Genomic DNA, 12289 nt, shown 5'->3' with positions numbered 1-12289 from the left:
AATGGCAACGGTGGGATTCGAACCCACGCCCCCGAAGAGACTGGAGCCTTAATCCAGCGCCTTAGACCGCTCGGCCACGCTACCACATGGTGTTGCAGCTTTCCGACCCTACCTGGGGACACAGACCTAAGTAAAGGGCAAAACAAGCATAGCTTCCCCTTCGGGAATTCGGAGCCTGGTCACCTGCATGACAGGCAGGAATACTCACAACTATACTAACGAGGAACAACCTATGCCTGCTGCTCCATGGTAATGTCCTTAAAGGGTCAGCGTTTAATAGTTCTGGAGGGAGAATTAATCGCTTTAGCTCAGCGCTAGGGATCAAAGGTGTAATCTCGTTATCCCTCTGGAAACAGCAAAAAGTGCCTAATGGCAGCAGTGGGATTCGAACCCACGCCTCCAAAGAGACTGGAGCCTAAATCCAGCGCCTTAGACTGCTCGGCCACGCTACCACACACAACTGCTGCTTTTCAACCCTACCTGAGGACGCAGACCTAAGTAAGGGGCGAAATAATCATAGCCACCCCATCTGGGAACCGTACCCCGGTTTTCTGGAGATCTGGAGGAAGAATTAAAAGTTTTAGTGTGGCAGGAGAAGGTACTTAATGGTTCCATGGTGTAATGGTTAGCACTCTGGACTCTGAATCCAGTGATCCGAGTTCAAATCTCGGTGGGACCTTTCTTTACTTTCCTCTCATTACTCAGTACTGTATTAAAATTATTTAACCTTCTTCCAGATGTGAGCTTTTCAAATCCATAAATGCTGCTTCCATACCTTTGTGTTCTGTCGCCCCAAGGTGCAATTTGTTGAGAACTTGGATGAAAACTCATGCCTCAAAGAAACCCAGAGCACTCACATCCCCCCGGGAGCCATAATGCCAGAAATATGGGTTATCCAGGATTAGAAAATAAAGTTAAATTGCCTCTTTCTTCCAGAAACAGTGCCAGCTGTGGCTAGTATAGAGTGGATTTCCTGATTGGTTAACCTCTGTGAATATCCCTGGCTTTTGCAGCTCGGTGCAGATTATGGTGTACGCTGCTCTGTGCCTATGTTTCAGATCTAGGGAAGGATTAAGGCAAGACAGCAAGGGTCAGTTTTGTAGATCTTCCTGTTCACCCTATTCATCACAGAGTACATCTGATCCCTGGGGATCCCTCCTCAAGGATTGTATTCCAGATTGTCCGCGCAACATCTTAGCAGGTGGTAATACAGCGCCCATACTGAGAGAGGGACGAGAGGTTCTCCTGCATTGAAAGGGGAAGCGCTGATTAGTTAGCTGGCGGCAGGTACCTGCCTCAACCAATCCATATTCTGGGCATGTAACGTGAGCTGAAAGAGCAAGTAAAAGCAAATGCTACTCAATGGCAACGGTGGGATTCGAACCCACGCCCCCGAAGAGACTGGAGCCTTAATCCAGCGCCTTAGACCGCTCGGCCACGCTACCACATGGTGTTGCAGCTTTCCGACCCTACCTGGGGACACAGACCTAAGTAAAGGGCAAAACAAGCATAGCTTCCCCTTCGGGAATTCGGAGCCTGGTCACCTGCATGACAGGCAGGAATACTCACAACTATACTAACGAGGAACAACCTATGCCTGCTGCTCCATGGTAATGTCCTTAAAGGGTCAGCGTTTCATAGTTCTGGAGGGAGAATTAATCGCTTTAGCTCAGCACTAGGGATCAAAGGTGTAATCTCGTTATCCCTCTGGAAACAGCAAAAAGTGCCTAATGGCAGCAGTGGGATTCGAACCCACGCCTCCAAAGAGACTGGAGCCTAAATCCAGCGCACACAACTGCTGCTTTTCAACCCTACCTGAGGACGCAGACCTAAGTAAGGGGCGAAATAATCATAGCCACCCCATCTGGGAACCGTACCCCGGTTTTCTGGAGATCTGGAGGAAGAATTAAAAGTTTTAGTGTGGCAGGTGAAGGTACTTAATGGTCCCATGGTGTAATGGTTAGCACTCTGGACTCTGAATCCAGTGATCCGAGTTCAAATCTCGGTGGGACCTTTCTTTACTTTCCTCTCATTACTCAGTACTGTATTAAAATTATTTAACCTTCTTCCAGATGTGAGCTTTTCAAATCCATAAATGCTGCTTCCATACCTTTGTGTTCTGTCGCCCCAAGGTGCAATTAGTTGAGAACTTGGATGAAAACTCATGCCTCAAAGAAACCCAGAGCACTCACATCCCCCCGGGAGCCATAATGCCAGAAATATGGGTTATCCAGGATTAGAAAATAAAGTTAAATTGCCTCTTTCTTCCAGAAACAGTGCCAGCTCTGGCTAGTATAGAGTGGATTTCCTGATTGGTTAACCTCTGTGAATATCCCTGGCTTTTGCAGCTCGGTGCAGATTATGGTGTACGCTGCTCTCCACCTATGTTTCAGATCTAGGGAAGGATTAAGGCAAGACAGCAAGGGTCAGTTTTGTAGTTCTTCCTGTTCACCCTATTCATCACAGAGTACATCTGATCCCTGGGGATCCCTCCTCAAGGATTGTATTCCAGATTGTCCGCGCAACATCTTAGCAGGTGGTAATACAGCGCCCATACTGAGAGAGGGACGAGAGGTTCTCCTGCATTGAAAGGGGAAGCGCTGATTAGTTAGCTGGCGCCAGGTACCTGCCTCAACCAATCCATATTCTGGGCATGTAACGTGAGCTGAAAGAGCAAGTAAAAGCAAAAGCTACTCAATGGCAACGGTTGGATTCGCACCCACACCCCCGAAGAGACTGGAGCCTTAATTCAGCGCCTTAGACCACTCGGCCACGCTACCACATGGTGTTGCAGCTTTCCGACCCTACCTGGGGACATAGACCTAAGTAAAGGGCAAAACAAGCATAGCTTCCCCTTCGGGAATTCGGAGCCTGGTTACCTGCATGACAGGCAGGAATACTCACAACTATACTAACGAGGAACAACCTATGCCTGCTGCTCCATGGTAATGTCCTTAAAGGGTCAGCGTTTAATAGTTCTGAAGGGAGAATTAATCGCTTTAGCTCAGCGCTAGGGATCAAAGGTGTAATCTCGTTATACCTCTGGAAACAGCAAAAAGTGCCTAATGGCAGCGGTGGGACTAGAACCCACGCCTCCAAAGAGACTGGAGCCTAAATCCAGCGCCTTAGACCGCTCGGCCACGCTACCACACACAACTGCTGCTTTTCAACCCTACCTGAGGACGCAGACCTAAGTAAGGGGCGAAATAATCATAGCCACCCCATCTGGTAACCGTACCCCGGTTTTCTGGAGATCTGGAGGAAGAATTAAAAGTTTTAGTGTGGCAGGTGAAGGTACTTAATGGTTCCATGGTGTAATGGTTAGCACTCTGGACTCTGAATCCAGTGATCCGAGTTCAAATCTCGGTGGGACCTTTCTTTACTTTCCTCTCATTACTCAGTACTGTATTAAAATTATTTAACCTTCTTCCAGATGTGAGCTTTTCAAATCCATAAATGCTGCTTCCATACCTTTGTGTTCTGTCGCCCCGAGGTGCAATTAGTTGAGAACTTGGATGAAAACTCATGCCTCAAAGAAACCCAGAGCACTCACATCCCCCCGGGAGCCATAATGCCAGAAATATGGGTTATCCAGGATTAGAAAATAAAGTTAAATTGCCTCTTTCTTCCAGAAACAGTGCCAGCTCTGGCTAGTATAAAGTGGATTTCCTGATTGGTTAACCTCTGTGAATATCCCTGGCTTTTGCAGCTCGGTGCAGATTATGGTGTACGCTGCTCTGTGCCTATGTTTCAGATCTAGGGAAGGATTAAGGCAAGACAGCAAGGGTCAGTTTTGTAGTTCTTCCTGTTCACCCTATTCATCACAGAGTACATCTGATCCCTGGGGATCCCTCCTCAAGGATTGTATTCCAGATTGTCCGCGCAACATCTTAGCAGGTGGTAATACAGCGCCCATACTGAGAGAGGGACGAGAGGTTCTCCTGCATTGAAAGGGGAAGTGCTGATTAGTTAGCTGGCGCCAGGTACCTGCCTCAACCAATCGATATTCTGGGCATGTAACGTGAGCTGAAAGAGCAAGTAAAAGCAAAAGCTACTCAATGGCAACGGTGGGATTCGAACCCACGCCCCCGAAGAGACTGGAGCCTTAATCCAGCGCCTTAGACCGCTCGGCCACGCTACCACATGGTGTTGCAGCTTTCCGACCCTACCTGGGGACACAGACCTAAGTAAAGGGCAAAACAAGCATAGCTTCCCCTTCGGGAATTCGGAGCCTGGTCACCTGCATGACAGGCAGGAATACTCACAACTATACTAACGAGGAACAACCTATGCCTGCTGCTCCATGGTAATGTCCTTAAAGGGTCAGCGTTTAATAGTTCTGGAGGGAGAATTAATCGCTTTAGCTCAGCGCTAGGGATCAAAGGTGTAATCTCGTTATCCCTCTGGAAACAGCAAAAAGTGCCTAATGGCAGCAGTGGGATTCGAACCCACGCCTCCAAAGAGACTGGAGCCTAAATCCAGCGCCTTAGACTGCTCGGCCACGCTACCACACACAACTGCTGCTTTTCAACCCTACCTGAGGACGCAGACCTAAGTAAGGGGCGAAATAATCATAGCCACCCCATCTGGGAACCGTACCCCGGTTTTCTGGAGATCTGGAGGAAGAATTAAAAGTTTTAGTGTGGCAGGAGAAGGTACTTAATGGTTCCATGGTGTAATGGTTAGCACTCTGGACTCTGAATCCAGTGATCCGAGTTCAAATCTCGGTGGGACCTTTCTTTACTTTCCTCTCATTACTCAGTACTGTATTAAAATTATTTAACCTTCTTCCAGATGTGAGCTTTTCAAATCCAGAAATGCTGCTTCCATACCTTTGTGTTCTGTCGCCCCAAGGTGCAATTAGTTGAGAACTTGGATGAAAACTCATGCCTCAAAGAAACCCCGAGCACTCACATCCCCCCGGGAGCCATAATGCCAGAAATATGGGTTATCCAGGATTAGAAAATAAAGTTAAATTGCCTCTTTCTTCCAGAAACAGTGCCAGCTCTGGCTAGTATAGAGTGGATTTCCTGATTGGTTAACCTCTGTGAATATCCCTGGCTTTTGCAGCTCGGTGCAGATTATGGTGTACGCTGCTCTGTGCCTATGTTTCAGATCTAGGGAAGGATTAAGGCAAGACAGCAAGGGTCAGTTTTGTAGATCTTCCTGTTCACCCTATTCATCACAGAGTACATCTGATCCCTGGGGATCCCTCCTCAAGGATTGTATTCCAGATTGTCCGCGCAACATCTTAGCAGGTGGTAATACAGCGCCCATACTGAGAGAGGGACGAGAGGTTCTCCTGCATTGAAAGGGGAAGCGCTGATTAGTTAGCTGGCGCCAGGTACCTGCCTCAACCAATCGATATTCTGGGCATGTAACGTGAGCTGAAAGAGCAAGTAAAAGCAAAAGCTACTCAATGGCAACGGTGGGATTCGAACCCACGCCCCCGAAGAGACTGGAGCCTTAATCCAGCGCCTTAGACCGCTCGGCCACGCTACCACATGGTGTTGCAGCTTTCCGACCCTACCTGGGGACACAGACCTAAGTAAAGGGCAAAACAAGCATAGCTTCCCCTTCGGGAATTCGGAGCCTGGTCACCTGCATGACAGGCAGGAATACTCACAACTATACTAACGAGGAACAACCTATGCCTGCTGCTCCATGGTAATGTCCTTAAAGGGTCAGCGTTTAATAGTTCTGAAGGGAGAATTAATCGCTTTAGCTCTGCGCTAGGGATCAAAGGTGTAATCTCGTTATACCTCTGGAAACAGCAAAAAGTGCCTAATGGCAGCGGTGGGATTCGAACCCACGCCTCCAAAGAGACTGGAGCCTTAATCCAGCGCCTTAGACCGCTCGGCCACGCTACCACACACAACTGCTGCTTTTCAACCCTACCTGAGGACGCAGACCTAAGTAAGGGGCGAAATAATCATAGCCACCCCATCTGGGAACCGTACCCCGGTTTTCTGGAGATCTGGAGGAAGAATTAAAAGTTTTAGTGTGGCAGGTGAAGGTACTTAATGGTTCCATGGTGTAATGGTTAGCACTCTGGACTCTGAATCCAGTGATCCGAGTTCAAATCTCGGTGGGACCTTTCTTTACTTTCCTCTCATTACTCAGTACTGTATTAAAATTATTTAACCTTCTTCCAGATGTGAGCTTTTCAAATCCATAAATGCTGCTTCCATACCTTTGTGTTCTGTCGCCCCAAGGTGCAATTAGTTGAGAACTTGGATGAAAACTCATGCCTCAAAGAAACCCAGAGCACTCACATCCCCCCGGAAGCCATAATGCCAGAAATATGGGTTATCCAGGATTAGAAAATAAAGTTAAATTGCCTCTTTCTTCCAGAAACAGTGCCAGCTCTGGCTAGTATAGAGTGGATTTCCTGATTGGTTAACCTCTGTGAATATCCCTGGCTTTTGCAGCTCGGTGCAGATTATGGTGTACGCTGCTCTGTGCCTATGTTTCAGATCTAGGGAAGGATTAAGGCAAGACAGCAAGGGTCAGTTTTGTAGTTCTTCCTGTTCACCCTATTCATCACAGAGTACATCTGATCCCTGGGGATCCCTCCTCAAGGATTGTATTCCAGATTGTCCGCGCAACATCTTAGCAGGTGGTAATACAGCGCCCATACTGAGAGAGGGACGAGAGGTTCTCCTGCATTGAAAGGGGAAGCGCTGATTAGTTAGCTGGCGCCAGGTACCTGCCTCAACCAATCGATATTCTGGGCATGTAACGTGAGCTGAAAGAGCAAGTAAAAGCAAAAGCTACTCAATGGCAACGGTGGGATTCGAACCCACGCCCCCGAAGAGACTGGAGCCTTAATCCAGCGCCTTAGACCGCTCGGCCACGCTACCACATGGTGTTGCAGCTTTCCGACCCTACCTGGGGACACAGACCTAAGTAAAGGGCAAAACAAGCATAGCTTCCCCTTCGGGAATTCGGAGCCTGGTCACCTGCATGACAGGCAGGAATACTCACAACTATACTAACGAGGAACAACCTATGCCTGCTGCTCCATGGTAATGTCCTTAAAGGGTCAGCGTTTAATAGTTCTGAAGGGAGAATTAATCGCTTTAGCTCAGCGCTAGGGATCAAAGGTGTAATCTCGTTATACCTCTGGAAACAGCAAAAAGTGCCTAATGGCAGCGGTGGGATTCGAACCCACGCCTCCAAAGAGACTGGAGCCTAAATCCAGCGCCTTAGACCGCTCGGCCACGCTACCACACACAACTGCTGCTTTTCAACCCTACCTGAGGACGCAGACCTAAGTAAGGGGCGAAATAATCATAGCCACCCCATCTGGGAACCGTACCCCGGTTTTCTGGAGATCTGGAGGAAGAATTAAAAGTTTTAGTGTGGCAGGTGAAGGTACTTAATGGTTCCATGGTGTAATGGTTAGCACTCTGGACTCTGAATCCAGTGATCCGAGTTCAAATCTCGGTGGGACCTTTCTTTACTTTCCTCTCATTACTCAGTACTGTATTAAAATTATTTAACCTTCTTCCAGATGTGAGCTTTTCAAATCCATAAATGCTGCTTCCATACCTTTGTGTTCTGTCGCCCCAAGGTGCAATTAGTTGAGAACTTGGATGAAAACTCATGCCTCAAAGAAACCCAGAGCACTCACATCCCCCCGGGAGCCATAATGCCAGAAATATGGGTTATCCAGGATTAGAAAATAAAGTTAAATTGCCTCTTTCTTCCAGAAACAGTGCCAGCTCTGGCTAGTATAGAGTGGATTTCCTGATTGGTTAACCTCTGTGAATATCCCTGGCTTTTGCAGCTCGGTGCAGATTATGGTGTACGCTGCTCTGTGCCTATGTTTCAGATCTAGGGAAGGATTAAGGCAAGACAGCAAGGGTCAGTTTTGTAGTTCTTCCTGTTCACCCTATTCATCACAGAGTACATCTGATCCCTGGGGATCCCTCCTCAAGGATTGTATTCCAGATTGTCCGCGCAACATCTTAGCAGGTGGTAATACAGCCCCCATACTGAGAGAGGGACGAGAGGTTCTCCTGCATTGAAAGGGGAAGTGCTGATTAGTTAGCTGGCGCCAGGTACCTGCCTCAACCAATCGATATTCTGGGCATGTAACGTGAGCTGAAAGAGCAAGTAAAAGCAAAAGCTACTCAATGGCAACGGTGGGATTCGAACCCACGCCCCCGAAGAGACTGGAGCCTTAATCCAGCGCCTTAGACTGCTCGGCCACGCTACCACATGGTGTTGCAGCTTTCCGACCCTACCTGGGGACACAGACCTAAGTAAAGGGCAAAACAAGCATAGCTTCCCCTTCGGGAATTCGGAGCCTGGTCACCTGCATGACAGGCAGGAATACTCACAACTATACTAACGAGGAACAACCTATGCCTGCTGCTCCATGGTAATGTCCTTAAAGGGTCAGCGTTTAATAGTTCTGGAGGGAGAATTAATCGCTTTAGCTCAGCGCTAGGGATCAAAGGTGTAATCTCGTTATCCCTCTGGAAACAGCAAAAAGTGCCTAATGGCAGCAGTGGGATTCGAACCCACGCCTCCAAAGAGACTGGAGCCTAAATCCAGCGCCTTAGACTGCTCGGCCACGCTACCACACACAACTGCTGCTTTTCAACCCTACCTGAGGACGCAGACCTAAGTAAGGGGCGAAATAATCATAGCCACCCCATCTGGGAACCGTACCCCGGTTTTCTGGAGATCTGGAGGAAGAATTAAAAGTTTTAGTGTGGCAGGTGAAGGTACTTAATGGTTCCATGGTGTAATGGTTAGCACTCTGGACTCTGAATCCAGTGATCCGAGTTCAAATCTCGGTGGGACCTTTCTTTACTTTCCTCTCATTACTCAGTACTGTATTAAAATTATTTAACCTTCTTCCAGATGTGAGCTTTTCAAATCCATAAATGCTGCTTCCATACCTTTGTGTTCTGTCGCCCCAAGGTGCAATTAGTTGAGAACTTGGATGAAAACTCATGCCTCAAAGAAACCCAGAGCACTCACATCCCCCCGGGAGCCATAATGCCAGAAATATGGGTTATCCAGGATTAGAAAATAAAGTTAAATTGCCTCTTTCTTCCAGAAACAGTGCCAGCTCTGGCTAGTATAGAGTGGATTTCCTGATTGGTTAACCTCTGTGAATATCCCTGGCTTTTGCAGCTCGGTGCAGATTATGGTGTACGCTGCTCTGTGCCTATGTTTCAGATCTAGGGAAGGATTAAGGCAAGACAGCAAGGGTCAGTTTTGTAGTTCTTCCTGTTCACCCTATTCATCACAGAGTACATCTGATCCCTGGGGATCCCTCCTCAAGGATTGTATTCCAGATTGTCCGCGCAACATCTTAGCAGGTGGTAATACAGCGCCCATACTGAGAGAGGGACGAGAGGTTCTCCTGCATTGAAAGGGGAAGCGCTGATTAGTTAGCTGGCGCCAGGTACCTGCCTCAACCAATCGATATTCTGGGCATGTAACGTGAGCTGAAAGAGCAAGTAAAAGCAAAAGCTACTCAATGGCAACGGTGGGATTCGAACCCACGCCCCCCGAAGAGACTGGAGCCTTAATCCAGCGCCTTAGACCGCTCGGCCACGCTACCACATGGTGTTGCAGCTTTCCGACCCTACCTGGGGACACAGACCTAAGTAAAGGGCAAAACAAGCATAGCTTCCCCTTCGGGAATTCGGAGCCTGGTCACCTGCATGACAGGCAGGAATACTCACAACTATACTAACGAGGAACAACCTATGCCTGCTGCTCCATGGTAATGTCCTTAAAGGGTCAGCGTTTAATAGTTCTGAAGGGAGAATTAATCGCTTTAGCTCAGCGCTAGGGATCAAAGGTGTAATCTCGTTATACCTCTGGAAACAGCAAAAAGTGCCTAATGGCAGCGGTGGGATTCGAACCCACGCCTCCAAAGAGACTGGAGCCTAAATCCAGCGCCTTAGACCGCTCGGCCACGCTACCACACACAACTGCTGCTTTTCAACCCTACCTGAGGACGCAGACCTAAGTAAGGGGCGAAATAATCATAGCCACCCCATCTGGGAACCGTACCCCGGTTTTCTGGAGATCTGGAGGAAGAATTAAAAGTTTTAGTGTGGCAGGTGAAGGTACTTAATGGTTCCATGGTGTAATGGTTAGCACTCTGGACTCTGAATCCAGTGATCCGAGTTCAAATCTCGGTGGGACCTTTCTTTACTTTCCTCTCATTACTCAGTACTGTATTAAAATTATTTAACCTTCTTCCAGATGTGAGCTTTTCAAATCCATAAATGCTGCTTCCATACCTTTGTGTTCTGTCGCCCCAAGGTGCAATTAGTTGAGAACTTGGATGAAAACTCATGCCTCAAAGAAACCCAGAGCACTCACATCCCCCCGGGAGCCATAATGCCAGAAATATGGGTTTCCTTACGTCCTAACCAGTAGCACAGATGGGGTATTCCACCCCCCGCGAACTGGTAGGACAGATGGAATTTTTATTGATTAATAAACTAATTAGCAAACCACACCCACAATACCCTGTATAAAGGAGGGGTCACCCTCTGTCCCCTTGTGTTTTTTTCTGTCCTCCCGGACAGTGGGACAGATGGTGACCCTCCGTGCTTAGGAGGTGTTCTCTCTTTTTTTCACTGCCAGTTACTGGCTCCCCTTGAACAGCCTTCTGCGGCTGTGGGGAATAAATCTATAGTTAGCTCTGCTCACCTTCGGGCAGGCTCTCTCCTTGGCTATCCCTCTGATGCCGACCTGGCTCTGAGGTTCCGCCCACCGGCCCGGCTCTCTATGTGCGGCTAAGCCCCGCATCTCGGGCCGGCGGAAGTGACGTCAGCGGCGTCTTACATCACTTCCCCTCCTTTTTTCTTTTCAAAAAAAAAAAAAAAAGTAAAAGGGGGGCATGAGAGGAAAGAACAACTTTTCCTATGTAGAGATTGTTTCCCCAGGCGGGGGGTTTTCTCTCTTCCAGTCACTCTTTAGAATAGACTATTTTCAGGTTGCTCCGCCCTAGTGGGCGGAGCTTCCTTTAGGCGCCAATTTTGAAGGGTATTTAATCCCTTCCAGAGTGCAGCTCAGTCTCTTTGAGTCCAGATGCTTTGGCTTGTCCACGTATCTGTCTTTGAGATTGTGACCTTAGGCCTGTACTGTCCCTGCGGAAAGTACTGTGACTTATTTTTCACTCGCGCTTTTGCTGCTTTTTGGTAGTCTTCTTTGCTTTAGATTTTATGAATCTTTTTTCTCTGAGCTTGCTTAATAATTAGTAATATCAATATCTTCCTCAGATTATGTCTACGGAAGGCTCCGCTGACCGTGAAGGTCCTGGAAAAAGGACCTCCAAGCGGAAACACCTCGCTTGCCATGATTGTAGTGTTCCGCTAGAAGATTCTTATGAATTTTCTAGATGTCCACCTTGTAGGGCCAAGACTCTACCCTCCCATCTGGCGGAACCTACTGTGCAAGATATGTATGTGTGGGTTTCCACGAATATGTCTGCTATGCATGCATCCATTGAGGAATTAAAGCAAGCTGTTGCTCAGAAACGTCCCAGACCAGCCTCTCCTCCTAGAATGGATGTATCTATGGGACCGGATAAAGAAGATCCTACATCATCCTCTTCCGATGAGGAAGAGACCATCCCTTATTTTTTTCCGCTGGAAAAAACCCAGCGACTTTTGAGATCCATCAGGTCGGGGGACCAGGATGTTGATCCCGGGGAAGCTTCCTCCTCCGCCTCTAAGGGGCCTAGGGCCTTTAAAGCGGACGAGACCCTATTGTCTGTACTTAAGACAGAATGGAAAAAGCCTGAAAAAGGCCCGGTCTTGTCCAAACGTTTCAAGACCATGTTTCCCATTAGGGAAGATCAGCTGGCCTCATGGGGCTCTGTTCCCAAAGTGGACATTGCTGTTGCTAAAATGTCCAAGAGAACCTTGGTTCCTTCAGAGGATGGGTCTTCCCTCCAGGATCCAATGGACAGAAAAGCTGATTGCGCTTTTAGGCGCTCGTACTCGACAGCAGCTGCCTCAGCTTCAGTCTCTATTGCCAGTTCAGAAGTGGCAAACTTCCTGAAGACTCGCCTCTCCTCCATTCAGGCGGATTTAGACCAGGGGGTCCCTAGAGACGAAATTTTGGCCTCCTTCAAAACGGCCAATCTGGCCATGGATTTTCTTTGCGATGCTGCTATACAGCAGCTAAAACTGGCTTCTAAAACTATGGCCTTGTCTTCCGCCGGACGTCGTCCTCTCTGGTTAAAGCCGTGGAAGGCTGACAACTCCTCCAAGCATACTCTTTGTAGTATGCCCTATGAACC

General features: G+C 48.1%; 22 non-coding genes across 22 annotated transcripts; 8 read left to right on the top strand and 14 right to left on the bottom strand.

Annotated features, from left to right (window-relative positions):
• Window positions 1–2: 2 nt before the first annotated feature.
• TRNAL-AAG (transfer RNA leucine (anticodon AAG)) lies at window positions 3–84 on the bottom strand. The gene has a single exon. It is a non-coding gene; the product is annotated as a tRNA-Leu (tRNA).
• A 286-nt stretch (window positions 85–370) lies between these two features.
• TRNAL-UAG (transfer RNA leucine (anticodon UAG)) lies at window positions 371–452 on the bottom strand. The gene has a single exon. It is a non-coding gene; the product is annotated as a tRNA-Leu (tRNA).
• A 155-nt stretch (window positions 453–607) lies between these two features.
• On the top strand, window positions 608–679 carry TRNAQ-CUG (transfer RNA glutamine (anticodon CUG)). Its single transcript has one exon. It is a non-coding gene; the product is annotated as a tRNA-Gln (tRNA).
• A 684-nt stretch (window positions 680–1363) lies between these two features.
• On the bottom strand, window positions 1364–1445 carry TRNAL-AAG (transfer RNA leucine (anticodon AAG)). Its single transcript has one exon. It is a non-coding gene; the product is annotated as a tRNA-Leu (tRNA).
• A 497-nt stretch (window positions 1446–1942) lies between these two features.
• Window positions 1943–2014, top strand: TRNAQ-CUG (transfer RNA glutamine (anticodon CUG)). Its single transcript has one exon. It is a non-coding gene; the product is annotated as a tRNA-Gln (tRNA).
• A 1052-nt stretch (window positions 2015–3066) lies between these two features.
• On the bottom strand, window positions 3067–3148 carry TRNAL-UAG (transfer RNA leucine (anticodon UAG)). The gene has a single exon. It is a non-coding gene; the product is annotated as a tRNA-Leu (tRNA).
• Window positions 3149–3303: 155 nt separating this feature from the next.
• Window positions 3304–3375, top strand: TRNAQ-CUG (transfer RNA glutamine (anticodon CUG)). Its single transcript has one exon. It is a non-coding gene; the product is annotated as a tRNA-Gln (tRNA).
• A 684-nt stretch (window positions 3376–4059) lies between these two features.
• TRNAL-AAG (transfer RNA leucine (anticodon AAG)) lies at window positions 4060–4141 on the bottom strand. Its single transcript has one exon. It is a non-coding gene; the product is annotated as a tRNA-Leu (tRNA).
• Window positions 4142–4427: 286 nt separating this feature from the next.
• TRNAL-UAG (transfer RNA leucine (anticodon UAG)) lies at window positions 4428–4509 on the bottom strand. The gene has a single exon. It is a non-coding gene; the product is annotated as a tRNA-Leu (tRNA).
• A 155-nt stretch (window positions 4510–4664) lies between these two features.
• TRNAQ-CUG (transfer RNA glutamine (anticodon CUG)) lies at window positions 4665–4736 on the top strand. The gene has a single exon. It is a non-coding gene; the product is annotated as a tRNA-Gln (tRNA).
• A 684-nt stretch (window positions 4737–5420) lies between these two features.
• On the bottom strand, window positions 5421–5502 carry TRNAL-AAG (transfer RNA leucine (anticodon AAG)). Its single transcript has one exon. It is a non-coding gene; the product is annotated as a tRNA-Leu (tRNA).
• Window positions 5503–5788: 286 nt separating this feature from the next.
• TRNAL-AAG (transfer RNA leucine (anticodon AAG)) lies at window positions 5789–5870 on the bottom strand. The gene has a single exon. It is a non-coding gene; the product is annotated as a tRNA-Leu (tRNA).
• Window positions 5871–6025: 155 nt separating this feature from the next.
• Window positions 6026–6097, top strand: TRNAQ-CUG (transfer RNA glutamine (anticodon CUG)). Its single transcript has one exon. It is a non-coding gene; the product is annotated as a tRNA-Gln (tRNA).
• Window positions 6098–6781: 684 nt separating this feature from the next.
• TRNAL-AAG (transfer RNA leucine (anticodon AAG)) lies at window positions 6782–6863 on the bottom strand. Its single transcript has one exon. It is a non-coding gene; the product is annotated as a tRNA-Leu (tRNA).
• A 286-nt stretch (window positions 6864–7149) lies between these two features.
• TRNAL-UAG (transfer RNA leucine (anticodon UAG)) lies at window positions 7150–7231 on the bottom strand. The gene has a single exon. It is a non-coding gene; the product is annotated as a tRNA-Leu (tRNA).
• A 155-nt stretch (window positions 7232–7386) lies between these two features.
• On the top strand, window positions 7387–7458 carry TRNAQ-CUG (transfer RNA glutamine (anticodon CUG)). The gene has a single exon. It is a non-coding gene; the product is annotated as a tRNA-Gln (tRNA).
• Window positions 7459–8142: 684 nt separating this feature from the next.
• Window positions 8143–8224, bottom strand: TRNAL-AAG (transfer RNA leucine (anticodon AAG)). Its single transcript has one exon. It is a non-coding gene; the product is annotated as a tRNA-Leu (tRNA).
• A 286-nt stretch (window positions 8225–8510) lies between these two features.
• TRNAL-UAG (transfer RNA leucine (anticodon UAG)) lies at window positions 8511–8592 on the bottom strand. Its single transcript has one exon. It is a non-coding gene; the product is annotated as a tRNA-Leu (tRNA).
• Window positions 8593–8747: 155 nt separating this feature from the next.
• Window positions 8748–8819, top strand: TRNAQ-CUG (transfer RNA glutamine (anticodon CUG)). The gene has a single exon. It is a non-coding gene; the product is annotated as a tRNA-Gln (tRNA).
• A 684-nt stretch (window positions 8820–9503) lies between these two features.
• TRNAL-AAG (transfer RNA leucine (anticodon AAG)) lies at window positions 9504–9586 on the bottom strand. The gene has a single exon. It is a non-coding gene; the product is annotated as a tRNA-Leu (tRNA).
• A 286-nt stretch (window positions 9587–9872) lies between these two features.
• TRNAL-UAG (transfer RNA leucine (anticodon UAG)) lies at window positions 9873–9954 on the bottom strand. Its single transcript has one exon. It is a non-coding gene; the product is annotated as a tRNA-Leu (tRNA).
• Window positions 9955–10109: 155 nt separating this feature from the next.
• On the top strand, window positions 10110–10181 carry TRNAQ-CUG (transfer RNA glutamine (anticodon CUG)). Its single transcript has one exon. It is a non-coding gene; the product is annotated as a tRNA-Gln (tRNA).
• Window positions 10182–12289: the final 2108 nt, after the last annotated feature.

The sequence above is a fragment of the Hyla sarda genome, unplaced genomic scaffold (genome assembly GCF_029499605.1).
Source record: "Hyla sarda isolate aHylSar1 unplaced genomic scaffold, aHylSar1.hap1 scaffold_950, whole genome shotgun sequence".
Taxonomy (NCBI): domain Eukaryota; kingdom Metazoa; phylum Chordata; class Amphibia; order Anura; family Hylidae; genus Hyla; species Hyla sarda.
Note: the sequence above shows the minus strand (reverse complement) of the source record. Positions and strands in the feature narration are given on the sequence as shown.